General features: G+C 32.5%; 1 long non-coding RNA gene across 1 annotated transcript; it reads right to left on the minus strand.

Annotated features, from left to right (window-relative positions):
- Positions 1–8,179: 8,179 nt before the first annotated feature.
- On the minus strand, positions 8,180–13,942 carry LOC133176570 (uncharacterized). The gene is made up of 3 exons (XR_009719489.1): positions 13,848–13,942; positions 11,137–11,337; positions 8,180–8,199 (listed from the first exon to the last, which is right to left on the minus strand). It is a non-coding gene; the product is annotated as an uncharacterized LOC133176570 (long non-coding RNA).
- Between the last annotated feature and the right edge of the window lie 1,320 nt (positions 13,943–15,262).

Consider the following 15,262-nt stretch of genomic DNA (forward strand, 5'->3'; position numbering starts at 1 on the left):
ATATAGATTCTTATAATTACACTGTAATGTTATAGCAGTATTATTGTAAAGTATTAGTTGTATCAGATACCATCAGCATTTTTTATTATTTTATGTAATATATAATATTTTTTCTGTGTGGCCATGAAAGTTTATACATACATTCATTAAATATTTTGAAGAGATTTTATAATTATGCTTTGTTTTTATGCATAAATTTTAAAAAAGATGTCCTAGCTAGGATATCCTAGGACATCCTAGGAATTCCTGGTTCCTGGGGCAGTTTTAAGTCTTGGGATATATCCTGGGAAGTCTTGGCTTTTTGATTCCTGGGATTTTTGTAGAACCCTTTTATTGGGACTGTCCAAGGAAATCCCAGGAATTCCTGTTCCAAAAACATCCCAGGATATCTTAGGAACAATCCTGGGATTTTTTCAAGATATCCTAGGAATAAATCTTAAGATTATCTTAGGATTTCCTAGGATATCTCAGGATAATTCTGCAAGGGTAATTTTACTATTAGATTACACAATCCCAAAAATGCAAGAGTGTTGCAGTATCCTTATTAAAAAATGTTAAATCAAGAAAATAATTATTTTTTTCATTATATACTTTACAGCAATCTATAACAAATGTAATGTCACAAGAGAAATTCCACCTCTCCCATGGGTGTAATTATCAAGCAAGCACTGGTCAAGGAGAATTTGATAACAGAAAATTGCATGTCAAATTAGAGAGAAATTAATGAGTTTTAGTGTGAGGAGCTAACTGGTAGAGCATCTCTGATCAAGCAGGTGTTATCTATATCTCTAAGGAACTGGGCAAAAAGAATCAGCCCTGTTGGATTAAATAGTTGGCTAGCCTAACTTTTAAAATGAATTTGGTGAAAAGTAATTAAAACTTATTTGATATATTGTATAATAAATTAATTTGATATTGTATAATAAACTTATTTGATATTGTATAATATAATTAAAACTAAGTATACTAAGGGATATGTGTGTGTGTGATATTAGAATCAGCATGCCCGTTGTCTGTATGAATTGCAGCTTAAAACCAGTCTGACTTTAAAAAAAAAAAAATCAAGTATTTAAAAAAATGTTTTAATTATGGTAGATAGTCCCTACAAATCTAAGAGCAATACAAGAACCTTATTAAAAATGTTGCATTAAGATTTCACAAGTTTTTTTTTTTATGCCCCTGTAATCGAAGATTTGGGGGCATATAGTTTTTGCCCTGTACATCCGTCTGTCTGTTTGTCCGCAAAAACTTTTAACCTTGCCCATAACTTTTGATTGGTTGGAGTTATGGCTTTCATATTTCACATGTGTATTCTTTGTGACAAGATCTTTCTTTGGGTAATATAAAATTTGACCTTTTGACCTTGACCTTGGAGTTTGACCCACTTTTGCACTATTTTTTCAGACTTTAACCTTGGCCATAACTTTTGATTAGTTGGTGCTTAAGGGCTTTCAAACTTCACAGGTGTATACCTTGTGACAAGACCTTTCTTTGGATACCAGCAACTTTGACCCTTTGACCTTGACCTTGGAGCTTGACCTACATTTGAAAAAAACGGTAACTTTGGCCATAACTTTTAAACTGCTGATGCCAGGGCTTTCATATTTCACATGAGTATACCCTGTGACAAGACCTTTCTTTGGATACCAAACATTTGACACTTTGACCTTGACCTTGGAGTTTGACTGTGTTTTGAAAAACTTTACCCTTGGCCATAACTTTTGAATGGTTAGTACTAGGGCTTTCATACTTCACATATGTAATTTTTGTGACAAGACCTTCTTTTGGATACCAACAACTTTGACCCTTTAACCTTGACCCTGGAGTTTAACCTACTTTTGGAAAACATTAACCTTGGCCATAACTTTTGAACGGTTGGTGCTAGCTAGGGCTTTCATACTTCACATATGTTATCATTGTGACAAGACCTTCCTTTGGATACAAACAACTTTGACCCTTTCACCTTGGAGTTTGACCTACTTTTGAAAGATTTTAACTTTGGTCATAACTTTTGAACGGTTGGTGCAAGGGCTTTCATATTTCACATGTGAATTTTTTTGTTAGAAGGCCTTTCCTTGGGCACCATTAATTTTGACCATTTGAACTTGATGTTTGACTTACTTTTGAAAAACTTTAACCTTTTCCATATCTATTCAATGGTTGCTGCTAGGGTTTTCATATTTCAAAAGTATATTCCTTGAGACAAGACCTTACTTTGGCAGGGATTTTTTTAGGGTCTCTCTGGGGCCGAAATTTGGCCCCATTCCCAATGCTGAAAATTGCATGTTTTTCCCAAAATTATACCTAAAAATTCCCAATATGAAAAAAGTATAAAGTTGTAAATTGTAAAATAAAATGATGACAAAAAGGTGTTTATGTCCTCTATGTGCGATGTACGAGCCATCCGAGGAGTTCCGAAAAGTTATTCAGAATACTACGGATGTTGCATGCATATTTTTTAAAGCGGGATCGATGTTTAAAAATTAAAGTCGGGATCGTTAATTAATAAATAAACGTGCATCATGTCAGTCTCTCCAGCTTGCCTAGGGCGGTAATTTTCAGGCTGTGTTGAATCACTCTTATTCTTATAAATTAGTCAAACAATACCGATTAACCACTCATCTGGAACAAACCCACTATCAAATTTTATTTTAAAGAATTTCTTACGTAAAGGTAAAAAAGATGACAATGTTGTATAAAAGTGTTCATTTACAATGTTATTATACCCTGCGGCTTTACCATTTTTAAGTTCCTGAACAGTCTCTATTATTTCATATCACTAAAGCTGGTTTAGGCCAGCTTCATACTATAAAAAAATAAGAAAAATGATTAAATATTTGTATTTTGCTTGTTTTTTTATTTGTATGAAGATATTTTTCCCAATTTCAACGAAATATCGCTTTTTTTCCCAATCTTGACGGCCCCGGCCCCTGGAATCAGAGGGTAAAAAAATCCCTGTTCGGGTACCAATGTAATTTGATTTGTATTTGAGAAAGTTTAGCCTTTGATACGAGTTACCATATGGGGGCATCAGTGTTTCACAAACACATCTTGTTCTTTTTATAAATCTTTATAAAAATTTTAAAAAATTCATTCATCCGTTGGGAGTAATGAGTGGACATGCATCCATTTATAGATTAAGTAATGAGTTCAGTGTATAGGAAGGCTAGCTGTCTCAATCATTTCTGTTAGAGGATCTCTGATCAAGCAGCTCTTATCTGTATCCTTTGGGAATTGGACAGAAGAACTGCTTGTCAGTTTATAGCATGTCATTTAATGGCCAGCCTTTTACATGTATTTTTAATATTAATTTTATATAGATTAAGTTGTTCAGACTAAATTAATATTGTTTAATATGATATTTTTAGCTCTACTGGTCAGAGACCAGAAGAGCTTATGCGATAGCAAGGTGTCCGTCGTCCGTCCGTCTGTGTCTGTCTGTCCGTCCGTCTGTAAACAATTTTTCAAAATGCTACTCCTCCTCAAGTTTTGGTCTGATTTCAGTATAACTTGGCACACAAGTAGACTACACTAAGATCTGTGTATCGGTTTTTTATTTCGATGAACGGTGTTGCCATGGTTACTAAAAATAGAAATTTCTGTGAAAAACATTCAAAATGCTACTCCTACAGTTTTTATCTGATTTCAATATAACTTGGCACACAAGTAGACTATACTAAGATGCAGAATTCTGTATATCGGTTTTTGATTTCGATGAACGGTGTTGCCATGGTTACTAAAAATAGAAATTTCTGTGAAATACTTTCAAAATGCTACTCCTTCTACACTTTTTATCTGATTTCAATATAACTTGGCACACAAGTAGACTACACTAAAATACATAATTCTGTGTATCGGTTTTTGATTTTGATGAACGTTGTTGCCATGGTTACTAAAAATAGAAATTTCTGTGAAAAACATTCAAAATGCTACTCCTCCTACAGTTTTGATCTGATTTCAATATAACTTGGCACACAAGTAGACTATACTAAGATGCAAAATTCTGTGTATCGGTTTTTGATTTCGATGAACGATGTTGCCATGGTTACTAAAAATAGAAATTTCTGTGAAATACTTTCAAAATGCTACTCCTCCTACAGTTTTTATCTGATTTCAATATAACTTGGCACACAAGTAGACTATAATAAGATACATAATTCTGTATATCGGTTTTTGATTTCAATGAACGGTGTTGCCATGGTTACTAAGAATAGAAATTTCTGTGAAATACTTTCAAAATGCTACTCCTCTTACAGTTTTGGTCTGATTTCAGTATAACTTGGCAAACAAGTAGACTACACTAAGATACATAATTCTTTATATTGATTTTCTGATTTCGATGAACATTGTTGCCATGGTTACTAAAAATAGAAATTTCCTTGAAATACCTTCAAAATGCTACCCCTACAGTTTTGGTCTGATTTTAGTATTACTTAGCACACAAGTAGACTACACTAAGATACATAATTCTCTGTACCAGTTTCGGATTTCGATGAACAGTGTTGCCATGGTTACTAAAAATAGAAATTTTCTTGAAATACTTTCAAAACGCTACTCCTCCTACACTTTTTGTCTGATTTCAGTATAATATGGCATACAAGTAGACTACAGAGATACATAATTGGTGTTATTGTTTTTTGATTTTGTTGAATGATGTCGCCATGGTTACTTAAGTCAAAATTTCTGTAAAATTGTTTTAAAAGGCTACTCCTCCTACAGTTTTAGTCAGATATAATAATAAATCTTGCCACAAAAGAGACTAAACCAAGGATCATTATTCTGTTTATTGCTGTTGCAAAGTTTCAAGTCCAAGTGCTACTTTTATCTTCCTTTATATAAAATACAACCAGTAGAGCTACAGTCTCATCAGAGACTTCTGGTTTTTTAATTTTTTGAAAATATCAACTAATTCAGAGCATCATGTCTCACAAATCTGAAAGCTGGGGGGGGGGGGGGGGGTTGCAGATGGGCATTTATCAAGCTCTAACACAACCAGTTGAGGATCTATAATGTAATATTTGTAAAAGTTAATGCCTACACCACAGGAGATGTATAAACAAATATTATAAGGAATGGAAAAATCATTGAAATCCTTGTATCAAGTTTGACATGATTTTCTTGCACTCTAAACTGTTTATGTCAATTGAACAATATTTGACGGGCGTATCAAGCTGTGGCGGGGCACTTTATTGCTACACCCCAATGGGTATATTTTCCTGTGTAAGCCAATATCTTTAGGTTTGTAAATGCAAAGGGAAGCTACTCAAATTTAACCCTAACAATTCTTTCTAGGTCATGGAGATTTTGGATTTCTTACGAATGTGCATCTCTTCTTCTGAATTTCAAACCGAACATATAAATACGTATCAGAACCTGTCCATGCACAACATGACATGCTGTAAAATCCAGAGGAGTCTGTTGCCGACTGTTTAACATTGAAAGAATTCTGTCCTCCTCAGTGTCGTTTTTTTTATGCATTCTTTAATTCCTAAGAATTAACAGATTAACGACATTTCCCCACTTTGGTAGCATAAAGTCATGGAGTATGGTACTGACAAGTCCTAATTTCAGAGTAATTAAAACTCTAAAACATCCACATAAAATGAAAGAAGTACCTTTATATATTTCATAAAATATTATAAGAAAAGGTTCTAGTGAGTAAATCTAAAATTATGACGCACTAAAATAAGGGGGGGTAACTCTGTATGATAAAGTTTTATTTTTATAACCAATTTTTAAAAAATTGAGAACAACAATAAAAACAACATAAAAAATTTTTTTTTGAAAAAGATGTCATCCACAATATTGAAATTTTAATTTCAAAACAAAATAGTGCAAGAAAAAAGCCAAAAAGACAAATTAATTTTGATTCATTTATATCATGACAATTTATTGGGAAAATGGGTTCATGAATATGTACAACGTATTTTTTAATAATGAAAGAATAATTAAAAGTTTGATATCTTATGCTATATTTATAGTGATTTGCTTGCTTTACAAATTGCTAATAAAAAATTATAATGTTAGTGTGTAGTTTTGGAGTAATGTTCTCCCGAATTTCCTGACCGAATTTCCTCTGCTTAAAAAGCTGTTATAAAATGTTAAAATAATGAGATTGCAATTTATTTACTTGCTTATAGTTTCTAACTCTCCTGATTTTGTCGTTTTAAACTCAAATTTTTATTATAGTTATTATTTTTCTCTTGTGACACGGCGGGCAATGCTTTTCACCAGATTTTTGCCGAACAATCCGAAAATCTTCAGATTTCCCGGTTTGGTTTTGTACATTATCGTGTACACATCACTTCCAGTTTGCAACTCGTACACAAAATGCCGAATCGGAATCAAAGTTGAAAGTAGACTTGGAGGAGGTGTTTACAATTATCTATGAATTGTTTTGAACAAAAAAAAAAAGAATTTGAAACTCCGGCTTATAATTTCTAACATTTTAGTGGAACGGATGAAATAAAGTGAATTGACAAAGACAGAATGCTCGAGGCTTATCTGCTTATTGTACATTCGTTCTAGTATCATAAGTATGTCATTATCTGATATGTCTCCATGTTTAATTTTAATTGATAATAAATCTTTGTCTTGAATGAATATTTTCCATTTTCAGCAATAATGAAAGATTAGATATGATTCAGTAACTATTAACTAACCAGCTATTAAACCCAGGTCCGTAGAATGCGGGGGGGGGGGGGGGGGGGGGTTCTGAGTAAAGTATATCGTTGTAGTAAATTTTCCCTTAGATGCTAGTTGCTCCAATGTCGAGCACTAGCAAATTCCAGGTTTTGGATAGTGAAATTAGGTGTTTTTTTTATATTTGCTTGTCAGATTTTCGAGAAAATGTCACCCCTTTTTTGGTCTTTTTTTTCCTTTATCAGATTTTTTGGGGAAGTTGCCCTCCCCCCTTTTTTGAAATTATTGCTATAAGTCTGACTAAACCATCATACATGCTGTTGAAGCTAGGGAAAATAGTGACACCACCACAATATACTACACTGTACTTTGCTATCCATGTGTACAATATGGTGTAGAGTAACAGCAATATTTAACAAAATCAGATAAAATTTTAAGAGCTAAAACCACAAAGTACAAAAATAGTCCTTCACTAAAATAGATGAACTTATGTTTTATAATTTGAAGGTTTTTAAACTATTTATCTTAATTATCTTTTTCTAGTTTTCTTTTTATGGTTAAAATAACCTTTGTTTCTCTAATAATAAGTATCATAAGTTTACAAGTCAAGCAGCAGGCTTGTAGCAACGGTTTCAAAAGTTGGGGGGGGGGGGCACCTTCCCCCAAAAAAATCTGTCAAGCAAAGAAAAAAAAAAAACTAAACTCACCAAAAATAGGGGGAGGGGCAACTCATTAGCAGTCCTTGTGTGCCATTTTCATCATTTTTCCAATGGAAAACCTTGTTAAAAATAAGGAAGATGAATTTCCCAGGTTCTACTCTTTTTTTTTTTAACATGCAGTGTATTTAGCATCTGTTCATACAATGATAAGGTAATGAAATATTTTTTTATAATGAAAATTCATGAGAATCAAAATGCATTAACATATTGAAAACTTATTTGCTCTATCTACAATTAAAAAAAAAAGAAAAATAATTTGTAATTTTACCAAATTTAAATTAATGAAAACTTATTACATTTAGTACCAAACACTGACATTGCATGTATCTAAAAATGATCCTACAGACATGGCAATTTCTGATAACACCAATAATGTATCCACAACTGATGTCATGGACATTTCAAACAGACTGAAGATATTTGACTCTTTTAAAATAAAACTCTGGGGTCTTTCAACTGAAAAAGTCTGCATTCTGAGATAGAATCCACTTTACTTTCTATAACGAGTCACACACAGTTTTCAATTCACATCTTCCATCAATAACTCCATATCGAATTTGTTGACAATGCCAGTTTTAAACTGCATTCGGTAATACTGGGACATCATAGGAAATGATAGTGTATCCAGTGACTACACTTTTCTTGTCGTTACTCAAAACTTTAGTCTAATTCTGATTGTTACAAGAGAAACTTCTATGTTCACTTGTTATTGTACACCTTCATTCCATTTATTTTTAGACCTGTAATTTTGTCTGCTTGTTTATTGATTGTTTCTTTGTGGAAAAAGTTGAAAACTTTTCTCGTCTCATTGCTTATATGATCATGATGTTCCCGCTCTCTGTAAGAAACAATAATCTTGTTTTAGTTATTAGTTCAAGTGATCAAATAATTTTCATTTTAATAACAATCAAATGACATTGTCCACCTGATCTAGTCAATACAGGCCTACAGAATGGTTGTGTGTGTTTGGGGGGGGGGGGGGGGGTTTGTCCTCCTAACTTTTTTCTGAGAATAGTATTTGGCTATAGAGTAAATTTTCATTAAGATGTCAGTTGCACCCCCCCCCCCTTTTTTTTACTAGAGGTCTGCATCACTAAACTTGTTACATGTATATGGGCAGTTAGTGATTTCACATACCTAAACCTGTTGGCTTTATTTCAAACATGAAATGTTTAATAAGTTAATAACTATGAAACATACAAGTTGTATGTCCCTATGATACTATAAATAAACAATAATTAAGTACATGTATGTTTGTATTTATGTATAATTCATAATATTTAATGTCAAACCTAATATACCAGTTAGTATTCATCAAACAGTTACAATTCTTGCATATGGTTAGTGATGGGAAATTGGGATTTCTTTCATAATTGATTATTGGAATAATGGGATGAACTATAATCGAAAAAAATTGATTAATTTCAAATATTATATTTCTTCAATTTCAAATGTAGAATAAATTGTTTAGAAATTCTGGAGTGATTTCCGAAATACATTTTTGAAATAGTTTGTATCATTGGGTTCATTTATTAGATTATTATTTAGGATTTAGTTAAATTCAAAGAAGAATGAATCAAAAATCAAAGGAATAATTTGCTTTTAACTAATATTTTGAGTAATCGATTATCTATAATCGGGGACCATTTCGATTAGATAATTGATTTAATCGATTAATCACTACATATGGTACTTTAAACTTTATCTAAAACTTGTCATGGGTATCAACTATGATATACATGTATTTGTCTAAAAGTGACACATAGGTCTAATTGACTGATTACATGTATTTTTATGTTTTTCTTCATACTGTAACATATATCACTACATGTATAAAATACAATTTACTTGCTTACTAATTGTGAAATCTAGCCAATTATCAAAGAAAATAATCTAAGTAAACCCAAGAAAAATGATTGGTTAAACCTGCTTTGTTTCCACTTTTATCATGTTCATGCTGGAAAAACTTAGAGTACCGGTAGGTACTGGTAGGCATATTTTTAATTTTTTTTTTTGCGTGGACTTTTTTAAAATAAAACAACCAAGTAACACTGATGTCCAGTCTATGTGAAAGTTTTTTGGACCACACAGGACATTCGGTCCTGTGTAATCAATGAACACACAGGACCGAATCAAATTTTGTCGGATCAAAAATGTAAAAAAAGTGGAACACGTGAAAATGCAGAGTAGTAAGCCTAACACCTTTTCTTTTACAAGGGATTGCTCTCGCATAGTACTGTAGATGGTCCATATGGTTTTAAGGCCAAATAAAAAAATATGTGTGGTTCCGGTTACCCGACCATCCCTATTTTATACCCCCGACCCTAAACTTTTTTCCGGCAATTTTCATTTTTTTCCGGAATTTTCCAGCTTTCCGTCATCGGCTCCAGTATTAGTTTTAGTTTCAGCAATGGCGGCCTCCATGCAAAACATTGTTTCAACACTTAGTGCAAGTGTTCAATTGATAGTGTTAAATCTAAAGCAAGTTAACATAGCGCAGAAGCATTCCTTTTTTCCAGCACCATGTTTTTTTGCTTTGTTTTGTTTTTGCTTGCTAAAATTAAATAAATATACGTTCACAGACAGCTGGCCAGGTAATATGCCTTTGGGAGTTAGGACATGAGAAAACATCATTTGATTGCATTGATTACGCAAGAAATGGCCCAATGTGTAAGATAGATTAACTTGTAAATTATAAAATAATTTAAATCAGGATCGTTTCTTTTAAACCAAAAGTAGAGCAAAAAACAGTTGATGAGGAAAAGTGAAAAACAAGACAGCCGATTTTACCTGAATAAAGTCAACTCACATAGTACCAATATATATTTGAGAAATGAGCTTGGAAGTATAAAGTCTTCAATGAGGCAAAAATTTTTCATTGTAAGAATTTAACATTCTCACAATATTAAATACATTGTATATTTCCTCTGACAGCTCTTAGTAGTACTCTATGCCCGTTTTCTAGTTTATCATTCAAAATTTATTAATAAATAAAATAAAAATTACTCTGGATAAAAGTCATTAATTTCATTTATAAACATGGATTTAAAAAAAGGATGTTCACCTCAAACTTTTTTTTTTACAAAAAAGAAATTTATAAGATTATTAGTGTGTTTATTATTTTTGATTTAAAAATATTTGTTTCATATTCATAACTAGGGTGTCCCTACACTGTACCAATGTTGACTTGTATATTATCATGCCACATCTAAATGCCACTTGCAAAGTGGTGATAGGTATTATTTAGATAAATTTAGAAAAATCATTTTGTAAAAAAAAAAAAAAAAAAATTCCTACCTACCTATCCTAATTTTTTTGAAGGTGTAACCGGAACCACACATATTTTTTTGTTTGGCCTAATCACCTTCATTTACGTATTTGGATTTGTGCAAAATTTTTTACTTATAACAAACATTTACATGACTCCCCATCAAAATAATAATGCTCAAAATTTGGACAGAGACACATCTGACATTCTGATCCGGTGTAAAAAATGACGCATCGGACCAGAGGCACTGCACATCGGTCAGGTCTGATGGTCCGATGTCTTTTGCATAGACTGGATGTCAAAGAAATAGTGTTTTATTTATGGTGGAAATTTTTTATACATGCTATTATTGTGGAATTTTAAAATGAATATTCATATTTTTCTTGAAAAAGCATTTTAAAAAATTAGGGTCAGCTACAAAATAGGGTGGGTTCACTGGGTTGTGAAAGTGGAAACAATTTTGCCTAACAACACCACAGCCTAACATTTTGACAAATGTAAATGTACCTTAATGATAGCTGATGATCCATAAGTTAGGATATCCACAGCATGAAAGAGCTGCTGAAATGGCATGGACATTTTAGAGCATCTGTCATATCACCCCCAGTTCCATAACCCTCCTTCCAAGTTTCCAGTTAGCAGATATTAAGGGTTCCAGATCCTGTTCCATCTCAACTTCATGTTCAATGTCCACAATATTAGGGATACCTATTCAAATAATATACATGTACTACTAAATCTATATAGCTGAGATTTCTTCCCTATCACTGCATATATGTAAATATATTTACATTTGCAAATGTTTTCTTTTATATAACACTATTAAGAGCAATGCGTATCTATATCCGTATAAACATGGGTTCCCCGCGTCATAATGGTTCAATGTAATTTCTCAGTGACGTCATAAAGGGTCCACGCGCAATCAGTGGATCAGTTGGGTTTGAAAAATAAAACGTTTCACGCGTTAAAGATTATAATCAGGTAAATATAAAATATGAACAAGTCACAAATTCAAATACAGTGGCGCCGCGTTTATCCGGACGCCATTTATCCGGACGCTTCACCATCCGGACGATATTTTTTGGGAACCGATTTTTTCCATGTTATTTTGTCTCATTAATCCGGAAATTCGCGTTCCGTATCCGGACGGTCAATTTCTACTACAAAACGTAATAGTTCCTTGAAAAATGACTCGTTTATCCGGACGGTAATTTTTTCAAGAAAAGACTTTTTCACACTTCGCTTGCATTCGTGTTAATTGTTGTAAAAACATTGGCCATGCAGTCAGTTTGAAGACGGTTACATGTGACCTACAAACAATAGCGTCTATAATTAGCGTGTGTTTACCCTAATTCAATCACATGTTTATCTTTAATATTTAGCTTACACTGTGCATTAATTTAATAATAATCTGTTCAAAATCATATTGCTAACCGTATGTACATCGGTAAATTCATGAGAATTTTGGAGAGTTGTAAATAAAATGAACAATAAATAACGAGCGATTTCGTAATGCTCTTTATCATGTTGATTGCGTTAGTTTAAAATACTGTTTTCCATTTCTAAAAACGTAAATGTATTTGAAACGCTTTTTTCCCCACAAAACAGTTTAGAAAGATACATAACTGAAGAAATATCTCTATTTAATGTACTACCGTTTACAAACGTCCATTGTTTTAGAAAAGATATATAAAACTGGCGTTACGTACAGAAGTTGATTACGTTTATCAAGGTATTTTTAATGATCGAAATTCAAACTTAGAGTCTGTAGAAAAAAATATTGATAATCATGAAGATGACTTGTGTTTACGAATGTTTTTAATACTTTGTTTGAGTAAGCTTGCAGTTAATTTTATAGTAACCCTGTGTAATGAACATACGGGGTTAGTTTATATTTGAACATTTTTAATGATGATGCTGAACAGTTCTGTCATATCATATGAGCTTCAATAATTATAATATATGGCTAAATAAAACAACTATAGATCAAAATTTGCTCAGCCCATGAAGTCACAGGCCAAAGAGAAGGCGAATTAAAATAGGAGGTCTGCATAAAATTGCCCATCCATTTTTTTTATTGTGTAAATTACATCTTAATATATTTTTTTCTTTAATCAATTACTGCTTTTAAAACAATAAACCAAAATATAATTTAAAAGTTTTTTTCTTTGCTGTCACATCTGAAACAAGAATGTGCATATATACAATGTACATGCTTAGAGAGTGCTTTTTGAGATGTGATTCAATTATCCGGACGATTCATTTATCCGGACGATTTTGTGGGGACAGAGGCGTCCGGATAAACGAGGCGCCACTGTATAAGTAATAAGGTATCATTTTAAAACATCTATCGGGCTATAAATACGGGTTGGTACGAGATCAAATTTACCATAAAGCCCTTTGGGAAATTAATAAGGAAAGAAATAATCTTAATAAAAAGAAAATCCTGTTTTAGGCCAAAGAATTTAGTGGTAAGTATTATTTTGTGTTGTAGTGTAGTGAATTTTTTATCTAGTATGTTTTGGAAGAAAATATTGTCTAGACAGTGTCCAACACCTTGCATCTGGTTACCTTCAAATTTCATTGAGTTATAACTGCCTCATATGACTTGACATTTGTAATAAATTATTGTTTCTTTTAATATATTTTCTATGTTTGCTGAATTTAAAAGCATCAATACATACATGTAGACATGATAGTCTAGAGTACATGAAACTCGAAACGTTTTACCAAAATCAAGCGCACCTGAATAACATCAATAAATTTTTGAATTTTTATTGATTCAACAACATTCCGGAATGCAATCATGTCACACAATATAAATTAAATTACAAAACAGAATTGTATATAAATCATGTAAATTACCCCCTCATGTGTGCACTGGTAACCAGTGGTATTATTTTTATTATAATATAGTGTAGTGCTCTTTATCCCTTTTTTGAATCTATATTGCAAACAACAACTAAGGAAGAATATAACAAATTTTAATCTCAAAATCTCTGCTTTTTTTTGAAAAAAAAAAACTTTAACATGAATCGTCACTAATTTATAATGTTGTGTGTTCACTCATGCCCCCAATTCAGAAAAAAGTACCCAATTCACTCATATATATATATATATCTATCTTATCTAATACCGGTATTTTGCTGAGCCACAATCACTTTTACTGAATTTCTGAGGTAATGTTAGTTAAATGGTGTCAAATACTAGAGACAAACCTGGGCAGATCGTTTTTGCTAGGCTAGAGTTGCAGTTGTCATGCGTTTGTGATTCGAATGATGGGTTTAATCTTTGGACAGTAATTTTCAGTCAGACGCAGCTCACCATCGCCTTTTTTGAGTGAACGAAGCCTTGCTGTACAGCTGAATAGATTTGGTTGACGAAAATCCTCGTTTTCTCCGCATTTCATTCTTTTCGAAACATCCGATCATCCGCTTTGTTTACATTACCGAAAAGTAAAATAAGTCGTAAAATTACCTCGACTTGTTGTTAGTTTGAATCCAATGAAATTTTAGTCACCTTTTATATGATTTTATATCAAGTATATCTTTAAAATAAGTTGCATTGTAAATTTTATTTCCAACTCTACTAAAGAGATGAACGACATAAGATTCATTTACGTCATTTGGAGTTGCGCGGTGGATTCAAAATCGTCACTACCATACGTCCTTAATTGTGAGTGGGGCAGTGTTGGTCATTGTCTAAGAAATCCCATGATACTCGGAAAACTGTCAAGGCCCATTGACATCTTGAAATATTGAATACTGTCCTATAAGCAGACCCCTAAAGGGTGTAGGGATATTTGAAAAATAAAGGATAATATTGCACATTGATTTGGCCTTGCAGAGAGAGAGAGAGGGAGAGAGAGAGAGCAGAATTAAAGAAAGTTGATGTGGTCAATGGGCCCCTTGTTAAATTTGAATACTTTTTAAAGGTCCAAGTGTTGGTCAACACAACTGGAAAGGAACTGAAACTTAACCATGGATATGTGTCAAATTCAATTCTAACAGCAGCAGGGAATGAGATGCAAATGGAGGCAAAACGTAAATGTCCAAAAGGACTTCAGTCTGGGGAAGTCCTGGTGACCGATGCTTACAAATTACATGAAAGAGGAATAGAAAAAGTATTTCATGGAAGTCTTCCTTTCTGGAATCCAGATGCAAGTATTGCTGTGAGTAACATTTAATTAAAAAGTCATTTGCATTTTAACAAATAATGTCAATTTTTTTATTGGAAAAATTGATTTATAATAGCAATAAGACACACTTTCTGTATATTTTATCAGAGAGTCAGCTTTAATGCTTAAATTTCTAAATTAGCTATTAAATTTCTAAATTGCAAACTAACTTTATTTGAACACAAACAGATACAGTGATTCCTTTAAAAGGGTTGATATACTGGTGACAAAATGCTGTCTAACTGAGACACAACAATTTGTTCCATATTAGTTTAACCACCATTGTCAGTGGAAAGGCTTGTTGCTCCTTCAACAAACAATTTACTGTAGTCGATTTAACTGTCTTATTTCTACTTTGAAATTCTAAAACCTACAAGAGTAAGCTTAAATATTTTATCTCACAACATCAGGGGTCCTGAGTCTACAAGTGGTTGTGGGACCACAGATAAACTTCAT

Source organism: Saccostrea echinata, unplaced genomic scaffold (genome assembly GCF_033153115.1).
Source record: "Saccostrea echinata isolate AGI-Se365-2 ecotype Australia unplaced genomic scaffold, CSIRO_AGI_Sech_v1 ptg000076l, whole genome shotgun sequence".
Lineage (NCBI taxonomy): Eukaryota > Metazoa > Mollusca > Bivalvia > Ostreida > Ostreidae > Saccostrea > Saccostrea echinata.